This window comes from Solanum dulcamara, chromosome 6 (genome assembly GCF_947179165.1).
Source record: "Solanum dulcamara chromosome 6, daSolDulc1.2, whole genome shotgun sequence".
In the NCBI taxonomy this organism is placed as follows: domain Eukaryota; kingdom Viridiplantae; phylum Streptophyta; class Magnoliopsida; order Solanales; family Solanaceae; genus Solanum; species Solanum dulcamara.
The window spans coordinates 62,620,454-62,636,410 of record NC_077242.1 but is presented as its reverse complement, the minus strand read 5'-3'; the positions used below and the strand labels follow the sequence as shown (position 1 = coordinate 62,636,410).

The window sequence follows — 15,957 nt, the reverse complement described above, 5'->3', positions numbered from 1 at the left end:
ATGTGTTGCATTGTTACCTATTTGCATGTGTTTTATAGTACGACCCCATCTCATACATTGGAGGTTTTTACTACTATTTCCAAGAGAGTCCAATTTCACGATTTTACTCTTTAAAAAAAGGTTTTGGTGGGGAGTCCTACCACCTTTACCACTTTGATAAATGATATTTGGAAATAAAGAGGCATCAGAGATGTTCTCGCTACTTAATTCTTCGGTCAAGCAGTCTTCTGACCCTTTTCTTACTACTAACTGATCATTCGAAGATATTATCGACCCTTTCCATAGTGGAGTGGTCTCATATGTATTTCCAGTACCATGAAAGAGTAGGTCTGTAAGGATCAATCATGGAAGTCCTGGATCGAGACCAGACAATATATTGCCACAATCGAAGACTGGTATAGGCTGACTTATTTTGATAGCCTAAACTCAATCGATTGGAGTGACACCCAGCGCCACTATAGCACCCAAAATCAACTGCATTAGTTTAAACATTAGCGTGGCGCCCCCGTATAGCTCCTGCAGGGTTTTGAGCCCATTTGCTAGATTTTTTTGATGGTCAACTTGGACAATTCCCTAACTATATATATATATATATATAAACTTGGAGCATTTTGGGGTGATTTTTGCAGTCTTTCACCACCAAAAGAACTCTAATATTCATCCTCCTCTCTCCCAAATCATTCCTACAAAAAACAAAATCCCCTCAAACTCAAGGATTCAAGCTACCTATTGAAGTCCTAACATCAAGACTTCTCCAATTCTTCTTCAAGTTTCTCTATAAGGTATGTGAGTTTTCATCCATGAGTGCTTCCACCCATGGAGCCCAAAAGTTTTCTCAATCTAGTATTTTCATTTAAAATGATGAAATCTTATGGGATTTTAGATAATGACTTTAAATGCATAGATTATGATATATTTGAAGTTTATTTACATATATTGATGGATATTGACTCTTGGTTTCATAAAGTTATGATATTATTAAAGTGCCTATATGAAGGCTTGAAAAGAGTTTTAAGACATATATGTTGGGTTGTTTTAAGATGTTTAAATGATAAAATTCTTTCACTCTCATGCATGCTAACATTGATTTAAATGACTTGAAAGTTGATTTCTTTTAACCCACCTAGTTTCCTATGATAAAGTAAAGTTGAAACAAAGTTTGACTCCAATGAATGTTATGAAGTAAATGTTTATGAAGGAGAGTCATTATGAAATGATTGATTCATGAAAGGGTTTCTTAGCCAAAGTAAGGTTTTAATGTGAAAGGACAACTCTCCCATTGAATCAAATGAAATATTTAAGATTATGATATGACATGTATAACATCCCTATAGGCCATTAATGCTTTCGAATATTTTTCCAAAAAAGAAGGTCGGATTAGCATGGTACCCGAAATATCATCACTAATTGTAGACATAATTTTCTTATAAATCAAGGTTCATTATTAGAACGGTAAATAGGGCATGGCGGCCATGATGATATTATAAACTAAAGGTTTTAATAAGCTATTCCACCGATGATGTTTTGATGTTTAAAGTTATATAAATGTTTATTTTATTATGACATTTCAATGTTGTTCTGCTGAGAGCTTACCTAGAACCGAGCTAGACTAGGGGTGAATACCCATGTCCTAGAACTACGTGCCACCATAGGTATAAAGAAGATAGAGGTGAATAACCAAATCTCTAAGAGGTGAGTACCCTAAATTTCAAGGCATGGAGGTGAGTACCTGAGTCTAAGAACTAGGGGTGAGTATCCGGTTCACACAATCACTTAGTGGATCCACTTAGTCATGACGGAGTCAACCTTGGCAAGTAGTCTCCCCCTTTATTCCGGTGTAGGGGTAACATCGGGACTCCATATTATATCTCACATGATTTATGTTGGTTAACAGTCGCTCTCACAAAGGTACAATGTCCCTCTTTCAATGTTTAAGATATATCATATGATGTCTACTATGTTTATCACAAAGTAAAGTATATTCTCTCACAAAGGTAATGATTTCTTTCAAAAGGTTTATGGTACACTTACTTACGATTCATGGTTTTTGCAAGTATATGGTTTCTTATAATGACTCATGATTACATCTATAATGTTTAAGTTTATTTTATGATTCATGATGGTTTCTATATTTCATTGACTAAGCTTCATAACTCCAAATGGTATTTCAAATGAATACAAGGTTCTAGCATGGTTCATTGTATCACCTTATTGTATAATGATATATTGCATTGCATGCTCACATACTTAGTACATTCAAAGTACTAATGCATATTTTTGCCTACATGATATCACCATGTAGGAACTGATATCTCTCCTCGACCTCTTCCACCTGGCTAGCTCAAATTAGTTTGAAGATTGCTTGTGGTGAGTTCCCATGATTCGGGAGCAAAACCCATTTTATTCTAAGCTTATGTTATGCAGAACATTAAAACTTTTATTAAGGCATTACTTGACACTTATTTTGATGGTGATCTAGGGACATATCTTAGCCCCGCCAATTCTATTAGTAGAGGTATATTTGGACACAAATGGAAAATATTTTTATTTCTGCTTGTTATTGTATGTCATTACATATGAAAATCTAAATAAATGCTAAGAGGCTTGAGTGAGGTACCTTCAGGTGTCTCTCTCGCCGTGTCATGTCTAGGCCCTAGGCGTGGATCGTGATAGCACCTTAAATAAAGTCATCTTCAGAAGTACCATTCTATATCTTTCAATCTTGATTTTTGCAATGTTCCAAATAAAAAGCACATCATAGGGTCCGACGGGAGTATAGCTTGCAAATGCTTCTTTAACAAAGTAAACATCCCGAGTGGGATCAAATTCAAGAGACATTCCTTTTGGTTTCAAAACAAATTACACTTCAATATCATAGCACAGAGCTCACCATCTCTTCCAACATGTTTACCTAACTCTTCTTCTTGTCCTTTTTTGGGGCATGACAGTCGAGAGCCTTGTGGCCAACATTTCCATAATTATAGTTGTTCCCCTTGAACTTTTTCTTGGCTTGCTTTTTTCACTCCAATGGAATTTTTTCTTTTCTTGCCTTTTCGGGGAGCCTCTTCAACAATATTAACTCCCATATTTTTTTAATTTCCATGCGACTTCTTTTTAGTTGTTTTCCTATATTTCTCAATTTTGAGATGAATCATAAGATCTTTTAGCTTCATGTTAGTTTTTGAAGTCTCTCCATGAATAAGGTAACTTTTCAATAATAGCAGCCACTTGAAATGCTTCATTAACCACCATATCTTCAGTAATAAGGTCATGAAAAATAAGTTGAAGCTATTGAAATTGGGTTCTAATTGTTCTATTGTCTATCATTTTATAATATAGAAACTTGGCAACCACGAATTTTTTCAAGCATGCATTGTCAACCCCCGAAAGGGTACCCTAGTCGTGGCTGGCACTCGAAGACCATTGCGGATCCCCAAGTGAATCACTTGGTCCTATCCCACATTCATTCATTCATTCATTCAGCGGGAAGACTCAATATGAATTTAAAAGGCATTCGAATGGGATAATCAAACGAACAAATCAAAGAAGAACAATGTGTTTTGAAACCAATCTCCACTCAACACCATGTCAAATAATAGTTTAGAACCAAATAATGACTTAACATTATCACTATCCATCTATAAAGTCTCTATCAATATCTAGGAGGTCCAATGATAAGTCCATGGCTACCTAAAAGAAAAAAAAATGATCATGATTCCTCCAAAGGAAATGAGGTCTCACCACTCTCAGGAAAGGAAGATAGATCTTCAATGAAGCGCCTGATGATGATCTTAGCACCTGTATCATGATGTAGGACAAAAGGCATCAATACATGGAATGTACAAGTATGTAAAATAGTTGGAAGGAACATAATCAATAATACTCAATCTCATGCAAGTCAACCCAAGGGACTCACTCTAAAATGACTCATCTCATCAATACATGAAGTAAAATAATACTATGCTTTGAATGAGATGTATTAAGATATACAATTCAATGTATGAAAACGTCATATTCTACTCTCAGAGTTTCTCTAACTGACAACCATAACTTATGAGCTAGTGATGATACAATGCTTAAAATTGTTGTTTCCACAGCCTCCCAATACTTTGCCAGGGTAAAGGACGCTTAACCCATGGATCCAATATAAAAGTCCTCTTTTGGTTCTAGAGAAGCTTGGCCTATATCCTACGCTGGCTACGTAGTTTATGCAATTTGATTTACCTCTACTCTTTTCCAAATTAGTGCTCAATACTCCTCCAAAAATAATCTATTAAGCTCATATACATTAGGTAGGAAAATTACTCAGTTAACTCATTTAGTATTCTTTGGAATTAGTTCAAAACTCAACTCATGTCAAATCAAGGAATACATTTAAAGAATAATTTAACTCTTCAACTCAACCACAAAATAGATATTCAAATGTAATAATTCTCAACTCGTTTATACTCAAAATGCTTATGCTAAAACAATTGTTAAGAGATTTCTCAAACTGACCGCATGCTCAACTCTTTATCAATCAAAGGCAAAAATAGTTATTCTTTCAACTCAAAATAGAGCATAACAAAATCAACATGAAATGTTCATAAATCATTCTTTTACAAACTCCTTCAATGCATAGAATATAATTGAAATCTCCATTAGGGTTCATGTGAATGTAACTACGAATCCCTACTCTCAACAAGACTCAACTCAAATAACTCCTAATGGAATAAAGTAATATATGCAAGAACACAAGGAAATATTATAGACAATATCAATAGGGATTATCATTAACTCAAGAACTCAATTGATGGAACTTCAAAGCTTACCAACCAAGAAGAAGACCTCTTTATCTACGTGAATACATAAAAAAGGCTCCAAAGTGTGTGATGTGTTCCAAATCTAGTTGGTGGAGGTTGTTATTGAGTGTTTTGCATCCGAAGTTGTTGTTGAGTGTTGTGCATCCCAGCTACCTCCAATTGCACAAAAAAAGAGACCTGCATTTTGTTGAATGGTAATCTGAATCTCACCTTTATTCAGAAAGCATAAGGAGTTGTTGCTTCACATTGGAAGATCTCCAAGATTAGCTTCTGCAACTCCAAGTATGATGTGTTTCAGGAGGTGAAACTTGAGCTCCAAGAGTGATGCATCCTGCATTGAATGTACAAGATACTGCAGCTCTGTATGTTGTGTGTTGATAGGCTGAATGTTGGCTGTTGTAGCTCTGTAGTATACCAATTCCTTTTTCCTAGATGGTTTAGTGTGTATGTTGATGGTGGTCACCCTGCAGGGCTAACTTGCAGTCTCTATTTTGCACTTGGATACTGAAGTTTTGCAGGTACCTGCACAAAAGAGGCAAGAAAAGGAAAATATACTAGTCGATGAAAGAAATAAACAAGGGAGACTCTCCCCTTTACAATGTCCCTAACTATAATAATTCTTCATAAAATTATAACTACTACTAAGAGACAAACTAAATGGAGATCTACATCTTGCTGCAGCATCACTAATGGAGGTTCTTGTTTTCTTTTGAGTTTCCTCTTTCTGAAGTTGACCAAACCAACCTTTTCCAATTCATAGTATGCTCTTCCTTCCTTAGGTAGTTGACTTGACTTGAAGTAGATCTGTGACCTAGTACATTTGTGACTTTGTTTAGAAAGCTGGTCTGTAACAAAGTTGGTTTCTCTATACACATGGTAGCATCTAAAGTGTTGAAAAAGTTCAATGGTCTTATATAGATGATCCATTTGACTTCTGACTGACCATGGAGAAGTAGAACTATGATTAATCCAATTAAGGAGTAGCTCAGAATCTATTTCGAAGATAACCTTCTTGTATCCAAGTTGAAGGCACCATGTGAGACCAAACAGAGCTGCCTGAGTTTCATCTTGATTATTAATCCCCTCTCCCATAGGTGCAACAAATGCAAAAATAATCTTGGATATGTGATTATTAGAATAATTATAGGGGACTTATGGTCCCACACAGTGATACTATTAAAAGTAATTAAAAGTAATATCTTTAGGACTAGGAGAAGGACTAGGAGCTAATGTTGGTGAAGCACTTGGAGCCTCTATTCTAAAAGGAGTAAAACTAGTCAGCATTGTTGTTGTACATGGAGATGTCACAATTTGGGCATTCATAGGCAAAATTTCTAAAACAATAATGCAAGAAAGGAAAGAAATAGAGTAATAAAATGATTTTTTTTGAGTAGTTATTTTTATGATATGCTTGTAATTAGAAAATTTGAATGGTTTAATTGGAGGGGAGAAGTAAATATATGATTAAATTCACTCTACTTAAGTTTATAAAAATTTAGTCCTAATATTTTATTTATTCATATCTTCAACAGCTTTAGTCCAACATGATTGACAAGAGTTGGATTGAGAGTCCAATTAGATCAAAAGAATTCTCGAATGGTGTTGTTCGATTTTTGAAATTTGCGTTTTCAAATGCATCTATTAATGGAAAAAATTTATGTCCTTGTATTTTATGTGGATTTTCTATTATGCGCAATAGAGCTGAAGTGTTTAGTTATCTGCTTCAAATGGGGTTTCCAGAAAAGTATACTTGTTGGCATCTGCATGGCGAAAAACGTGCTCAATATAATATAAAATCATTACCCCGAGTACATAATGAGCCGTCTAGACAATATCCTATGCATGATATGTTGAATGATGTTTTTGGTGTCTTTGATAATAATGAATTTCAAGATTTTGTTCCATCAAATCTACTAAATAATGACAATCGTAGAGGTGATGAAGGTAAGGGTCAAGAAGAGAGAGAGGAAATTAACAAGTTATTGGAGGATGGAAATCAATAACTTTATGATGGTTGTACAAAATATAGTAAATTGTCATTCATTGTTTGTTTTATCATATTAAGGTCTTATGTGGTGCAACAGATAAATCATTTTCAATAAATCTTGACCTTTTAAAGGATGTTTTTCCCCAAGCGAAACTACTATCATCATTTTATGAGTCAAAAAAGATGATTAAGAAATTGGGTTTGAGCTACAATAAGATTGATGGATATCCGAACCATTGTATGCTATATTGGGGATCATCAGGGGATGAGAATAGAGATAAATGCAGGTATATATCAGATGAAAATGGTGTTGGTGCAAATGTTGCAATTGATGACCAACATAGAAAGAAATGAAAGCCAGCAAAAGTGTTGTGGTACTTTCCACTTATACCTAGACTGAAAAGGCTATACAAGTGCTCTAAAACTGCAGAACTCTTAAAGTGGCATGCTACAAAAGCTAATCCAGATGGGTTATTATGGCATCCTAGATATGGCAAAGGTGGAAACATTTTGATTCATTCTATCCAGACTTTGCTTCAGAGACTCGTAATGTGCGACTTGTTTTAGCTACAGATGGTTTCAGTCCATTTGGAAATCTAAGTTCTAGTGTTAGTATTTGGTCTGTGATGTTATATATTTATAACTATCCTCCATGGTGTTTTATGAAGATAATTTTTATTGTCATGTCGATGATATTTCTTGGTCCTAAAATGCCTGGAAATAACATTAACGTTTACTTACAAGCTCTAATTGCTGAGTTAAAACAATTGTGGAATGGTGTAAATGCTTATGATTTCTCAACTAAGGAAATGTTCCAATTGTGTGCTGCATTGATGTGGACCATAAGTGATTTTCCAGGTCTTGATAACTTGTCTGGGTGGAATACACATACATTACTTGCTTGTCCATTATGTAATTATGATACAGATTCTATAAGGCTAAAGATTGGTAGAATTTTTTTTCTTTATGGGACATCACCGTTTTCACCACATAATCACAAATATAGGTACAACAAGAAGTCTTTTAATGGTTTTGAGGAGCATATACTTGCGCCTATCCCACCATCAGGATTAACCTTGTTAAGACAAATTGAGGAGAGTCGAAAAAGGCCTCATGATGATGGTACAAGTAAGGTTGGCCCCAAACATTAGAAAAAAAGAGTATCTTCTGGTATTTACCTTATTGGAAGAACCATCTTATTCGTCATTGCCTTGAATTGATGCATGTGGAGAAGGATGTTTGAGACAATGTATTGTTTACAATACTTGGTGACAAAAAAAATCAAAAGACAATTTGTAAGCTCGTAAAGACTTGCAAGTGATAGGCATTAGAGAAGAACTTCATCCATATCCTAATTCTTCTAAGTTTCCTCCATCATGCTTTAACCTGAAGAAAGATAAGAAAGATATCTTTCTAAAAGTTTTAAACAATGTGGTGTTTCCGAATAATTACGCATCAAATATTTCAAGATGTGTTGATCTTAAAAATGCAAGATATCTAATTTAAAGAGTCGCGATTCCCATATTTTGATGGAGCATATTTTGCCAATTGCTTGTAGAAGATCTCTTCCTAAAGAAGTTACTTCAGTGTTGATTGATTTATGTAACTACTTTAGAGAAATATCAAGCAAGGTTTTGGATGTTAAGTATGTGGAGGATCTTCAACGATGAATTTGATTGAATCATGCTAATATGGAAGCAATATTCACTCCATCCTTCTTCACTATTATGTTTCACCTGATCATTCACATTGTAGAGGAAGAAATTCTTGCTGGTCCTGTACAAGGTCATTGGATGTAGCCTGTTGAAAGGTATATTCTTTGCTTAGTAAGTCTATGTATTTTTAATTTTTTTTAATCTTACGATTTGTTTTAATATTTTGTTAGGGGAATGGGCCATTTTAAATCTTATGTTCATAACAATTCCATTGTACAAGGTTGTATAGCTGAAGGTTTCCTTACAGATGAAAATCTTAATAATTGTTCTAGACATTTTGAGGATGGTGATATTGAAACAAGGTTTAATCGACCAAGGCGCAATGATGATGAAAGTGAAATTAATGCTAGTAGTGAATCTGCTATCTTGTCAAATTTGTTTTTTTCATTGGACAAGACTATTAGGGCTATTATAACTCTATCCATATCTTCCTTGGAAATCATACAAGCTCACCGATATGTATTAAATAATTGTGAATTAGTTGATATATTTCGAGAATAAGTTATATGATCTTTCATATTGTTCATTTTCTAATTCTAATATATTTATATCTTGATATATGATTTATAATTACATTCAAAAAATTTAGAATTGAGGTCATTAAGATACATCATGGCAAAAGAAACTCCTCAAAATTTGTGGAAGAATATGTGCACAAACATTTTTACGAGTGGTTTAAGAAATATGTAAGATCTCAAATATTTCATTCCCTTTTAAACTCAAAATCTTGTAATTTATATATAACTGTCCTAATATATTTTATAACAAAGGTAGCAAGTCAAAATGGTGTGGAGATTACGCCAAAAATCGAATTGCTTACAAATGGACAAAATAATGTTGCGAGGAAATAATGTTGCATGATAGACCCAAGGTACTTGAAACTACATTTCTTTTGAATGGCCTGGTCACTGAGCCTAACTTCCATGCCAACCTTCTGAGCTGTCTCACTGAACTTGCACTCTAAGTACTCTATCTTGGTCCTACTCAGCTAAACCCTTTAGACTCAAAGGTACGCCTCCAATCCTCCAGCTTAACGTTAACTCCACTATGAGTTTCATCTATCAGGACTATATCATCCGAAAAAAGCATACACCATGGCACCTCACCTTGAATTTGTTGCGTCAATCCATCCATCACCAAGGCAAATAAAAATGGACTAAGGGTTGATCCTTGATGATACCCCATTATAACTGGAAAGTGTTCTGAGTCCCCTCCTACTGTCCTTACCCTGGATTTGGCACCCTCATACATGTCTTTAATCACCCTGATGTACTCTGCAGGTACACCTTTAGCCTCCAAACATCTCCATAGTATCTCTGTGAAATTTTATCGTAAGACTTTTCTAGATCGATGAATACCATATGCAAGTCCCCCTTCCTCTCCCTTTACTACTCCACTAGTATCCTAATAAGATGGATGGCTTCTGTAGTTGAGCGTCCTGGAAAAAATCCGAACTAGTTCTTTGAAATAGACACGCCTCTCCTAACCCTTATCTCCACCACTCTTTCCCACACTTTCATAGTATGGCTTAGAAGCTTGATACCTCTATAGTTGTTGCAGCTCTAGATATCCCCCTTGTTTTTGTTTAGAGGGATCATTATGCTTGACCTCAATTCTTCGAGCATCGTTGCTATCTTAAAGATGACATTAAATAACCTAGTAAGACACTCCAAATCTATCGAGCTTGCGCTCTTCCAAAATTCCCCAAGAATCTCATCAGGTCCTATCGCTCTTCCCCAGTGCATCCTACGTACAGCACCCCTCTTCGATCGAAATAATCCTGCAACACCCAAAATCGAGAAGCCTCCCTGTATGTTCCACATCTCCCAACACAATCTCTCTGTTCCCTTCTTCATTCAAGATTTTATGGAAGTATGACTGTCGTGTCTGTTTAATGAGGGTCTCCTCTACCAATTTTTTTCCATGTTCGTCCTTAATGCACTTCACTTGATCCACATCGCGTGCCCTTCACTCTCGCACCCTGGCTAGCTTGAGCAATTTGCGATCCCCGCCTTTCTCTTCTAATTCAGCATAAAGGCGTTCAAAAGATGCCATTTTTTCCTTCGAAATCGCCGACTTCACCTCCTTCCTCACTAGCTTATAAAGTTCCCTATTCGTCCACTTCTCCACCTCATCCTTGCTTTCTATTAGCTTCGCATATGCTATCTTGTTTGCTTCCACCTTCCCTTGCACTTCTCCATTCCACCACCAGTCCCCTCGGTGCCAAGCACAACTACTAGTCGAGACTCCCAACACTTTCCTTACTACAACCCTAATACAACTAACCGTCCTATCCCACATAGTGTTCGCATCCCTACTACTATCCCAGGCCCCCATATCCTTCAATTTCTCTCCCATATCCTTCAAAAGATTGATACTGTTACAAATGTTGGTACGATTGCAGCAATGTCAATGCTTTCTGAAGGAAAGGAAAATATTGATGTGATTATAATCCATTTCCATTTATCGAACATGTTTCTTTGGATCTCTTAGCTAAGGCTGTGTCATTGGATATAATTTCACTCTGTAAATATTTATTCTACGCTTCCACGTATGATGTCTACTGTGGATACAATTTGTTATTTTAATTAATACACTATAAGAAAATTAGCTAAAAAAATTTAACCGTTAATATGTTGTTTAAGAGTTTGTAGCTAAATGAATTTTCTATAATCTATCGTTAAATAGGATTAGCAATGAACTTTGCTTAGTGACATAAATTATTCATAGCTAATTTCTATTTTTAAAAAAATTAATGATAACTAGTTGTTTTGTAACATTAGTGTTATAATAACTATGCGTGAAATTAACTATTCACATAATGAATGATATAATTCAATTCTAATTGCTAGGTTCTAAAAATTCTTATGCAGTTGTATGTGATGAACACAATAAACTCGTAGCAAAAAAGGCTTTGAATGAGGGAGCTTATCTTTACCTTAAAAATTCATTTGATGAGGAAATTCTGAAATACCTGTGGCAATTTGTATTAACGAAAAAAAAAGTGACAGAAGGACCTGAAATTAATAGAAATTAGATCACGACTGTTGTTGGTATTAATATTGTTGGAGAAAATGAAGAACAATCTCAAGAGAAGAAAAATATTTCTAGTACTGAGGAACAAAGAAATAATATTCATGAGGCTGAAAATGAATGGGAGCAAATGAAAAATACAAGAAAACGATGAAGACGGGTAGAAAAAACAAGAATTAGATTGATAAAAGAGAAAGACAAAGCGGCGATATTAATAAGGTTGTAAGGAGAAAGGCTTGCACAGTATGGACAGACGTTCTTCATGTAAAATTCATGGAAGCTGTACGATAAATTGGCCAAGAAAGTAAGTTTACTTTACTATTTATTAAATGTCATGACAAATTATTTATATGGAACAATATAAGTAGTAGGACTTCATACTTATACTTAAGCTCAACTTGTTTAAATAATGGTATAATGATTGTTGTATTTACATGCTCGTGAGTTTCATATGGTAATATTATAATTATTAAATTAAGCTTACATTCTTATGAAATGTGTAGAATGTCACCCAAAGGAAATACTTGAAGTTATGAATGTACTTGATATACCAGGAAGCAAATTGTCAGCCATCTTCAGATACATCCTCATAAAAAATTAAGTAATAAATTATATATCAATTTTATTGTTTGGTACTTGGAAAATTATTTTGCCAAAACAGTTTTTTTGTAATTTTATTTTCTCGTATATGATTACTAGAAAGTGTTTTTTTTAAAAGTATTTTTCACAAACACTAATGTTAGAAGTTATATTTTCTACAACAATAGTAACTTTAATTTTATATCAAAAGCATAACAAAATTGTTATAGTTTATTTTACTTTCTCCGGTAAATATTTAGACATTTTTAGTACTCAAAAGTCTTATTATCAAAGCACTGATTAATTAAAGAGGATTAATGTATTACTTGTTTAGTGATAAAAGTTAATTATACTTGCTCATTTGTATTATTTTATAGTTCTGTTGAATGATTTCATAATCAATTTTTAATTCATATTGTTTCAAAAGATTTTTATCGTTCACTAATGATCAAATATCAAAAAGTTTTATTATTAAAATTGGTTCAAACACACCTAAATAATAATAAATTGAGATGATATATATATATATATATATATATATATGATCTAACTCTTTCTTTTTTTATATAAAATCTCTTAGAAATATCGTCGCAACAATTTGAAAACTCCAAAAAAGCAAAAATCTACTTGTCATCCATCAGGCTAGGAATCCTCAAGAAGTTCTCAATAAGTAGCTTTCAAAACTTTGGGACAATGCCTTTTCTTGAAAAAAAATGTACCAAATTTGCAAAACTCAAAACAACCCCAAAGAGGTCCAGAGTTTTAATTTTCAACTCTCAATACTAACAATAATATTTTTGGAGGAGTGAGTTCAATTCAACAACTTGATCACCCACAACTTCAGGAGCAACCGAACTACCTCAATATTGGAAATTCATTCAATAGCACATTTTTATCGACTCAAAGTAATATTGATGGTGGAATGCAACAACAACATGGAACATTATTTGGATACATGATTCACAAGGACTACTAGGCCGAATTATTGAGAACACTAATTATAGACCCAACATGTTGTTCTACAGTGGGTATCATAATTCTCAAAATGATTATTACTTCGATCGCATTTAGGCCCATGGAGCAACATATCAAGGTGGCAAAATAATGTCTTCAACAAATATTGAAAAATAAAAAATTAATGACAACAACTTGAATGCCAATACACAACGTGACAACATATTTAGGTAGCGGAATGATACCTGATACACATGTTGGTAATACGACTATTGATGGATTGGGAGAAACAAATGTAAATTCTAAGCAATATATTAATAAACAAAGCATGTCTTATCCAAGTAATATTGTCGTGGCATCATATGAGAGTGATATTGAAGGAAGTGATTCAAATGAGAAGGAAGATTGTGATGCATATTTTGACTTCAATAATATAAATTATCGCTCTCAGAATCTTGAATCTTCGACTACTCACCCACCTAATGAATAAGACAGTGAATTTGATCAAGTTTACTCCGATGATCAGGTTACTACTTCTATCAATTTTGGTATTATGTAAATTTCGTATTTGATTATTGATATTATCTAAAATAAGTATAAATTTTAAATTACCTTTTTTGTATTATATATCCATATCAAACACGAGATTAATCAACATTTTCTTCGTGTTTTGTTTATATTATAATCTCTAATCTCCTTCTTTTGAATCAAACGAGTCCTTTAGCTAATTGGGTAGTGTTTGGATAAAATGCATTAGTATTGAAATATATATATATATATATATATATATATATATATATATATATAAATTTGGTGTAATTCGCCATTTTTTAAGAAAAGAAAAGCAGGGTAGAAAGTCTTATATATATCATTTTACTCCTCGGTAGAAAACGTTTTCCATAATGATTTTTTTGTTGACTCAACAATGACTTATTTTTTTATCATATATTTTTTGTAAATCCCATATTATCTTATCATCAAAAGATGAAAAGAGTTTCTAATACTCTTAGCAATTGGTCCAGAAATGAGTATGATGATATATTTGCTTCAGTTAACAATATGAGGAACAAGACAAGCTGAAGAGGATATCATCAATGACAACTCTGAAGAGAATAGGGCCAAGCTAAATCAGATAAATCACCATTATATCAGATACTTGAAGATGAAGCAGGCTATTTTGAAATAAAAAACACAGCTGCACTGGTTTTAAGATGGGGATGCCAACACCAAGTATTTTCATGCCATTATTAGAGGGAGAAGAAGGAAGTTGTTTATCCATCAGATCAGTGATGAACATGGTAACTTAATTCAGGGTGATGACAATATTGCAAAAGCAGCCTGTGCACACTTTGAGAACATCTTTACTGCTGAGGAGAAACAAATCAATGAAGATGTACTTAAATGTATCCCCAGGTTGGTTGATGATCAACAGAATGTATTGTTACATTCCTTACCTAACAAGGATGAGTTGAAGGAAGTAGTATTTTCTATGAGTCCTACTTCAGCTGCAGGGCCAGATGGCATGAGTGGCAAGTTCTTTCACTCATGCTGGGATATCATTTGTGATGACCTATTGAAGTTAGTTCATTACTTCTTCAATGGTCACCATATCCCTAAGTATATATCACATGCATATTTTGTTCTTCTCCCTAAGGTATTAGGACATCCCAACAAACTTTTAGATTACAGGACCATCTCTCTCAGTAATTTCACTAGCAAGGTCATATCCAAACTTTTTTACCTCAGACTTTCTCCCATTCTACCTCAGCTCATTTTTGATAAACAATCAGGATTTGTTAAAGGCAGGAGTATATCTGAAAACATAATGCTATCCTAGGAAATCATTCACAATATTAAGAGGCCCATGGTTGGGGACAATGTAGTGATCAAGCTGGATATGGCCAAGGCCTATGATAGGGTCTCTTGGTCATTCATTTGTATGGTCATGAGGAGGATGGGATTTGGAGAAGTCCTTATTGATATGGTATGGAGGATCATGTCATACAACAGGTACTCAGTGATCATTAATGGTGCAAGACATGGTTTCTTCCATTCTACAAGAGGTCTCAAGCAAGGAGACCCTCTATCACCTGCCTTATTCATTATAGGAGTTGAAGTTCTTTCCAGGCTGCTGAATAATCTCCACCAACATTACCTATATACTAGTTTCCAAATGGAAAGAAAGGGTCCTCAAGTAAACCACTTAAGCTTTGCAGATGATGTGATCATCTTCACATCTACCAGCAATTTTTCTCTAACATTTATTACCAAGCCTCTACAGGTTGATGAAAATACTTCAGGCCAGCTTATCAACAAGGACAAAAGCCAATTCCTGATTCCTATTAACACTCTTTTAGATGTTATTGATAGAATCAGTAGGATCACATATTTTAAGTGTACACATGGTCCCATGACTTACCTGGGATGTCCACTCTACATTGGAGGACAGAGAATCATATACTTTACAAGTATGGTGTCCAAAGTTCTATCCAAAATCAGAGGTTGGCAGGCTAGGGTGTTGGGTTATGAAGGCAGAGCAACCTTGGTGAAATCAGTGTTGCAATCACTACCAATCCACTTGTTGTCTACAATTAGGCCTACTACTACCACTATGAAGTAGATTAAAGGCCTCATAGCTGACTTCTTCTGGGGATGGGCAAAGAAAAGAGAAAGTATCAGTGGGGAAAAGAAAAGAGAAAGTATCATTGGGCTTCCTAGGAGACTCTGAGTTTTCCTTATGAAGAGGGTGGTATTGGAGTCAAAAACTTAGAGGATATGTGCTTGTCATTGCAGTATAAAAAATGGTGGATCTCCAGATCTAAGAGGACACTTTGGGGTGATTTCGTTAGAGCAAAGTATTGTCAAAGGGCACATTCAGTGATCAAAA

General features: G+C 34.4%; 1 pseudogene; it reads right to left on the bottom strand.

Annotated features, from left to right (window-relative positions):
• LOC129892888 (protein STICHEL-like 2) overlaps positions 1 to 5,894 on the bottom strand; it is a 50,927-nt pseudogene extending 45,033 nt beyond the window's left edge.
• Between the last annotated feature and the right edge of the window lie 10,063 nt (positions 5,895 to 15,957).